This window comes from Geospiza fortis, unplaced genomic scaffold, assembly GCF_000277835.1.
Source record: "Geospiza fortis unplaced genomic scaffold, GeoFor_1.0 scaffold61, whole genome shotgun sequence".
Lineage (NCBI taxonomy): Eukaryota > Metazoa > Chordata > Aves > Passeriformes > Thraupidae > Geospiza > Geospiza fortis.
Window position 1 is genome coordinate 529,750 of NW_005054430.1, and position 8,089 is coordinate 537,838.

The window sequence follows — 8,089 nt, forward strand, 5'->3', positions numbered from 1 at the left end:
CAGAGAAAGAGAATTTATTGCTCCATTATCAGAAGAAATGAACTTCTTCCTGCCTTGCTCAGCTCTGAAGACACTGTCAGGATTCAGAGGAAGAAGCTGACACTGACCAGACAGAATCCTGTGTGTGAATGGAATTTATGCATCATGGATCAGGTGTATGAATATGCAACAGGTTATTGCTTTTAAGGGTTAATCCTCTGTTAATGTGGGTCCTTTTTCAGGTTTATTTTGCCCAGAAAAGGTACCCGGACTGTCTGTAACTCTTTGTTTCTGTTGTCTCATATTGTCCTAATCCAAATTGTCCAAATTATTATTACTCTAATTATATTGCTGTTTTTATAACAATTTTATTACTATTAAACTTTTAAAATTCTAGAAACAAGTAATTGGTGTTTTTCACACAGTTCCCTGCTGTGCTGAGGGGTGAGAGCCCCTGGGCCTGGGCTGGTGCCTCATTCCCTTTTCCACATGAAATTCCTATTAGCACAGCCCCTTTGGCATGGAATTTCCATTCCAGCAGATTAATAATGTTATTAATGAATTCTCTTTTCAGCCTGCAAGATAAACTGCATCTGGATCTGACCATTCTGGGAGCCTCTTTTAGCTCCTAAAGTCCCAAATCTTCTGCTGGATCAAATGCTATCAAACACCAACAACCATGATATTTGGGAAACTTTCTCTTTGTTTCTTTTCCCTTTCCAAGTCTTTCATGTCTTGGCTCAAGGAGGGAGAGCCTATTTACACCAAAGTGATCCCAAATCCTTCCCCTCCCCTTTGTCCCAAGGTGAGTTTTGCACAATCCCAGCAGCTTTTTGCAGCCTGTGTGAGCTGCCACCTCTCATTTCTCTGTCCCCACAGCAGCACCAGCATCAGCAGAGCTGCTCCTGCCTCCTTGCTCCATTTCCAACCCGTTTTTATTTGGATATAAAGTGTCTGTCAGCCACCATTGCAGCACTGGCTGCCTTCCTTGGGGCTTAAGATCTTGCTGATGGCCACTTTGCTACCGAATAAAAATTGCTGGGGAATATTTCAAGGACACAAAGCTGTTCTCCTGAGGGGTGTGATGTGATGTTTATGGGCTGTTTTTATAGATGTTAAACCACTTTCTACGAGGGGGCACTGTTAAGAATTCACCATCCCTGGAACTGTGGGATTTTTTCACAGAATAAATGTGGATTTCTCTGTCTTCATTCTGAGCACCGTTAAGAATTCACCATCCCTGAAACTGGTTTGTTTTTTTTTCACAGAATAAATGTGGATCTCTCTGTCTTCATTCTGAGCACCAACAAACTGATAGCGATGAGTTTTCTTTATTTTTCTCCTCTGGGAATGTTTTTAAAGGCTCAAATTGTGTTTATTCAGTGAGTGATGGCACTTGTGGAAATGCTCAGCTCCAAATCAGAAGCAGCTCTTCCCAATATATTTGGCAGGGTCCAGACACAGCCCTTGCCTCGCCGAACAGGAAGATTTATATTTAGGAATTAAGGTTTTAACAACAGCTCTTTCCTACCAGGGGCTTTTTATGATTGTTTTCTATGGCTGGAAATTACAGAACATATGCAGAGATTTCAGCAGGGGGGTTAAAAAAAAAAATGGGACAAATGGGCAGAGTTAGATCTCAAAATGGCTTTGGGTCATTTTGCTGTGTCTGGGAAGTTCAGGGGCAGTGGGAAGAGCCGGGCTGAGGTACCCCAGAATTTATGGCTCCCCTCTAATAGGTGGAAATGAAAGAGTCTTTGCTGCAGGCCAGGGCTATCTATATGTCAGGAGCTTCTCTCTGTGGACTGTCAGGCCTATTGGAGAGCTCTTTGGAGGGTATTGCTAGCTGGAGAAAAAAATAAAATAAAATACTGTTAGAAATTAACGTTGGAAAAAGCTACAACAAATTTGCAGCCCAAAAAATCATTTGTTAACTACTGGCAAATAAACTCCTGTCCAGCTCACAACTCTCAGGAGCAATTTGCAAACAAAAAGGGAAGTTGGGCTGTGTAAAAGTGGAACATTTTATATGTTCACATAAATAATGGGCTCATTTTAGGAGTGGTGTAATTGTGGTACATGGGACTGTGGGAGTTCCCTTCAGTGGTTAGCAGAGAGTGCATTTCTATCAGGGAAAAAGACAACAAAAAAAGCAGAATGGCAAATAAAAGTGTAGCAATCAAACTCCATCTATTAATTGCTTCTGATGGTGATTGATCTGAGCCCACTTCTGACGTGTGTCACCAGAAAATCCACCTCAAACTGGTGAAGTCCAGGTATTGAATTGAGAATCTGGAAAACAAGCAGGAACTTCAAATCAGGGAATCACAGAAAAGTTTGGAAAAGCCCTTTAAGATAAAGTCTAACCATTCCCCAGCACTGCCAGGGCCACCCATGTCCCCAGGTGCCACATCCACAGGGCTCTGAAATCCCTGCAGGGATGGGGACTCCCCACTGCCCTGGGCAGCTGTGCCAGGGCTGGACAACCCTTTCAGGGATGAAATCTTTCCTAATATCCAACCTAAACCTGCCCTGGCCCAGCCTGAGGCCGTTCCCTCTGCTCCTGTCCCTGTTCCCTGGAGCACAGCCCGACCCCCCCGGCTGTGCCCTCCTGGCAGGGACTTGTGCAGAGCCACAAGGGCCCCTGAGCCTCCTTTGCTCCAGGTCAGCCCCTTCCCAGCTCCCTCAGCCTCTCCTGGTTCTCCAGCCCCTTCCCAGCTCCCTCAGCCTCTCCTGGTTCTCCAGCCCCTTCCCAGCTCCATTCCCTTCTTTGGACTCTCTCCAGCCCCTCCAGGTCCTTCTTGTCATGAGGGTCCCACAACTGAACACAGGAATCAAGCTGTGTGGTATTTCTGGGGTCTTTTGTCATGGGGAGGAAAAATAAATCTGACTTTATGTTTTTAGATGGTTAATTTATTATTTTATGATATTATTATAATAAAGAATGTTATATTAAAACTATACTAAAGAATACAGAAAGGATACTTACAGGAGGCTTAACAAGATACTAATGAAAACTCGTGACTCTTCAGAGCCTCGACACAGCTTGGCACTGATTGGTCATTAATTTTAAAAACTCACATGAAACCAATGAAACAATCACCTGTTGGACAAACAATCTCCAACCACATTCCAAAGCAGCAAAACACAGGAGAAGCAGTCAGATAATTGTTGTTTTCCTTTTTCTCTGAGGCTTTTCAGCTTCTCAAGAAAAGAAATCCTGGCGAAGAAATTTTTCAAGAAAATATGACAGTGACAGAGGTGGGGCCTCAGCAGTGCCCAGAGCAATGGTTAGGTTATCATTATTATTATTGTATTTTTACGTTAAAAGCTTTCACTCTTTGTGCTGCTGTGTGCTTTTCCACATTTTCCATGTTTATGGGAAGGTTATAAATGCCTGGTTCTTTGTTAAAACACAACTCTCTTGTCCAATCCTGTTTGTCCTTGTCTGAACATATTCCATTGAGGCAGAAATATTTTTTCCACCACTCAATACTCAATTTTTCTGATGTACTCAACCAGTACTGAAGGACAGCCTTGCCAGGCATTCCCAGATAAATCCTAATGAGCCCAGGAACAAATGACAATTAAAATTCAGGCTCTTGTGTGAGGAATTTTAAAATGCCATGGAAACCCTGGATGGGTGAGGTGCTCGTGGCTCATTGCACTCCTGCTGTCATGTTCTGCTCTGTGGAGCATCTCCTGCTCAGTCACTGTCACACTGGGTGACTTTGCCAGGTGTCCTTGGTGGTCCTTGTAGGAGCCCAGGACATTGCTCTGCTTGCCCTGGGTGATTCCAGACCCTGGCAGGGGCTCAGAGACCTTGGCACGGAGTCACAAACACCTGTGCCTTTGATTTTAGCCCATGGAAACAATTACCAACATAGTGTGAGGAGTTACAAGCCACAAGGGTTTGAGTAGAATGATAATGAATTTGTCACAGGGTGAAAAAGTAGAATTTTGGGGATTTAGAATGGGAGTTCAGGAGGCAAGATAGAGGAATCTGGGTGTGTCCTGTCCTCCTTCTCCTTCTTCTTGTCCTCCATCTTCTGCTGTGATGGTGACACTTCTGGATTGGTTTAGAAAAATGTCATAGATAAGAGAAAATAAACAACCTTGAGAACGAGAGCCAAGGAATCCTGACTTCTTCTTCAGTCTCGGGGCTGGGAAAAAGAGACTTTCCAACACCTCGGGGTCACCTCCACACCAGAGACCTCATCAGTCCTGTGTGCTCCATGGAAGTGTTCAGTGTCCACAGGGCCGGGATTGTTCCTCAGCTCCTCCTCAGCAGCCCCTGAATGTCACAGCAGCGTCTGCAAGGTCTCAGAGCATGTGGCACAGAACACAGAGCCTTCTGCTGGAAATGGGATCCTGTCACTGTCATATTTCCTGAAAAATCCCTTCACCAGGATTTCTTCTCCTGGGAAGATGAGAAGCCTCAGCTTCTCCTGTGTTTCCTGCTCTGGAATGTGGTCTGGAGATTGTTTATCCAAACATGTGAATTGTTTTTAATTAATGGCCAATCACCATCAGCTGTGTCAGACTCTGAGGAGTCAGTCACGAGTTTTATTATTCATTCTTGTTAAACCTTCTGGTGTATTCTTTCTCTTTCTTTAGTATAGTTTAGTATAGCTATAATAGAATAGAATAGAATAGAATAGAATAGAATAGAATAGAATAGAATAGAATATATAATGCAATAGTAAATTAGCCTTCTGAGAACATGGAGTCAGATTCTAACCTCTCACCTCATCCTGGGGACCCTCACAAACTCAACAGGATACCACTGATGCCTGGAGAGGCTGCCTGGAACAGAGGTTAGAAGAGTTAAAGGAATAAAGTTATTTATTAAAGGCCTTCAAAGGCTACACCTTGGGCAGTGCAAGAGCTCAGCCATGGATGAACCCAAGATGGACCCAAGAGGCCTGGTTACAAATCTTCAGACTTTTATAAGTTTTGGTCCATTTCCATATTGGGGTTAATTGTCCAATTCCAGCTCCAGGTTCTGCAGTCCCATCCTCCCAGATTGCTCTCCTCCATTCACTGCTGCTTTTATTTCTTGAGTCTAAAGCTGCAATGGTGTCCTTGGTTTTCAAGCTGGAAAAGGATTGTTCTGTGTGACTGAGCTGTGAGGAGAACTTGCTGACACTTTATATGGAGTGCAGAGTCACACACTAATGCAGAATCTGGAAAATATGAAAGCTAAAACTCAAGGCATCACCATGAGTAAATCATGGAATGTATCTTCAGGACATGCAGACAATCAGGAATTATTTCGATGGGAAGGGACCTTCAAGACCATCCAGTTCCAGCCCGATGGGCAGGGACACCTCCCACTGTCCCAGGCTGCTCCAGCCCCAGTGTCCAGCCTGGCCTTGGCCATTGCAGGGATGCAGGGGCAGCCCCAGCTGCTCTGGCAATCCCAGCCCAGCCAGGAATTCCTCATTGCCAAGATGCCATCCATGCCTGCCCTCTGGCAGTGGGAGCCATTCCCTGGGTGCTGTCCCTGCAGGCCTTGGCCCCAGTCCCTCTGCAGCTCTCCTGGAGCCCCTGCAGGCCCTGCAATGTGCTGGGCCCTTCTCCTCTCCAGGTGAGCACCCCCAGCTCTCCCAGCCTGGCTTCATGGATTCTTATGGAATCTCTCCAGCAGCTCCAGGTGCTGCTGATGCTGGACTGGGGGCAGCCCTGCAGGTGGGGTCTCACCTGGTAGGGGCAGAATCCCCCATCCCTCCCCTGCTGCCCACGGGGTTTTGTGGCTCTCAGTGCCCACCAGGCCATGTCCAGCTTTCACCCACCAATGCCCCCAAGTCCTTCTGCCAGGACTCTCCTGCCTGGATTTGTGTTTGTCTTGCCCCGACCCTTGTGCAGGACCTTGGCACCCAGCCCTGCTGTGCCAAACCCTGGTGCTGTTGGTGCTGTTGGCACCAGTTGCAGCTCCCATCAGGTTCACACTCTGATCAACCATGAATTTTTCTGTTTCTGAGCAAAACAATAAAAAGAAAAGCTGATTTCAGTGCTTGATGTGTTACATGCAGGACCCTCGGATTTACCTGTGGACTTCAAAGTGTGATGTATTCACATAATGTCACATTAATCTGTGATAATTTATGTTGATATCCTTTTATCTGACTGGTGTGGTTCCCATCAGCAGCAAGTGAGCTGTGGGATTTGTAGCCAGCCCGACTGTCATCTCCAAGTCCACATTTGATTCATGGTCTCATTTCCTGCTTTTTCCTCCCACTGCTCACAGACTTTTTTTTCTTCTTTCCTTTTCCATGGTCCATTTATTAAATGTAGAGTTAGAAACACAATTAGAATTTACTCAAGTCTATAATGCCTGAATATTAAATCTTTGGAGCAATAAAAATTCTTTCCCAAACATTTCTTATCTGTGTTTTCTCTTCAGCTGATGAACTCGGGCCTAATTACTGAATGAGTGACCAGAAAAAAAAGGACCTGATTTGATCCATTCCAAGCAATCACTGTGTGAATAATCCTGACCTTACCAAGCACAGATAAAGCTCCTCTAATCTTAAATTAAGCTTCATTCCAGCACCCAAAACCTGAACTTTAGGGATGACTTCTCATCCATTCCTCAGTACAAATAAAATATAAATTAAGATGGTTGTGGTCACGTAGAGCACGTTGTGTATTGGGGTTTTTGTCTTGTTAACAGCCAGAAACAACCAAGGGACTTCAAAAATGAATTTTTAAGTGGCTGTTTCCAGCAGAGTGACGGACTGGATGCCACAAGGAGCTCCATGGGTTCAGGTGATCCCTGAGGACAGGGATTGCCTGTCTGGCGTGGTCTCCTGTGCCTGGCTAAATCCAGGAGGGCAGGGCTGAGCACAAATTTGCAGCCCAAAAAATCATTTGTTAACTACTGGCAAATAAACTCCTGTCCAGCTCACAACTCTCAGGAGCAATCTGCAAACAGAAAGGGAAGTTGGGCTGTGTAAAAGTGGAACATTTTATATGTTCACATAAATAATGGGCTCATTTTAGGAGTGGTGTAATTGTGGTACATGGGATTGTAGGAGTTCCCTTCAGTGGTTAGCAGAGAGTGCATTTCTATCAGGGAAAAAGACAACAAAAAAGCAGAATGGCAAATAAAAGTGTAGCAATCAAAATCCATCTATTAATTGCTTCTGATGGTGATTGATCTGAGCCCACTTCTGACGTGTGTGAGCAGAAAATCCACCTCAAACTGGTAAACTCCAGGTGTTGAATTGAGAATCTGGAAAACAAGCAGAAACTTCAAATCAGGGAATCACAGAAAAGTTTGGAAATGCCCTTTAGGATAAAGTCTGACCATTCCCCAGCACTGCCAAGGCCACCCATGTCCCCAAGTGCCACATCCACAGGGCTCCAGCTGCTCGGGCACAAAAGCAGGAGGATTTCATGTTTAACATCAACGTCAGTCCCAGTGTTCCCTGACCTTCACCAGGCTCTGCCCCCTGTGGAGTTTTTCATCAGAGAACTTGGCTGGGCTGGGGCATCATCCAGGCCCCATCCCAGAGCCTCCTGCAGGGAGCATCAGGGGCTCGGGACTTCCATGGATGTTGGGGAAGATGAAACAGGAAAGCCTTATAAATGTGATTGTCTGGCAAAAGATTTTGAGAATATGGAAACTATAAGTGAGATTGAAATGAAAGCAAGCTTTGAGATACCTCAGTTACTGAACACCTGGAAAACAATGGTGTGGCCATAGAAGGCAATCCCCTTTTGATGGAACAACACCCTCTGCTTGCAGACAGGCCCCAGGGTCAGAGCAGACCCTACTAGCTTGGCAGAAGGGGCCCAAAGAGGAGTTTTTCGGGTTTAAAATGTAACACAGTATGGTAATGTAATGATTCTGATAGGCTGTATGTAAATGCTGTAGGATTTGTATATTGTACTGGATTGGTTAGTGAGAACGAGAATATTCAGCACAGAAGAAGATTTATGGTATTGTAAGGGGAACCTCGCCATCTCACCCTTTTACTCTCTTACCTTTTTCACTCCCTTACTCTCTCACCCTCTCATCCTCTCTGCCCCTCTCTTCTCTCAGGCCTGCTCTGAGCTGTGGCTGGCAGCTCCAGCAGGGCCCTGCACCCAGGCCCTGTGCAAT